The following is a 269-nucleotide window of genomic DNA, read 5'->3' on the forward strand; positions in this document are numbered from 1 at the left end:
CAGGTTGGACTCCATGATCCCGGAGGTCTTTTCCAACCTCAGTGATCCTGGGATTCTGTGGTCCCGCGCGGTCCCCATAGCAACGCGCGGTCCCCATGGCAACGCGGCGGCCCCGGGGCCCGCCGTGTCCCTCGCGGCGGCCCGTAGCGCGGGGCATTGTGGGCCGGGCAAGATGGCCGCCCCCGTGGCGCGGTGCTGAACCGAGCCGCGCTTGCCGGGCCCGGGGCGCGCGTCCCGCCGCCGCCGCCGCCCCCGCCGCGCAGCTGCCG

The sequence above is a fragment of the Corapipo altera genome, unplaced genomic scaffold, assembly GCF_003945725.1.
Source record: "Corapipo altera isolate COAL_440 unplaced genomic scaffold, ASM394572v1 305, whole genome shotgun sequence".
NCBI classification, from domain to species: Eukaryota; Metazoa; Chordata; class Aves; order Passeriformes; family Pipridae; genus Corapipo; species Corapipo altera.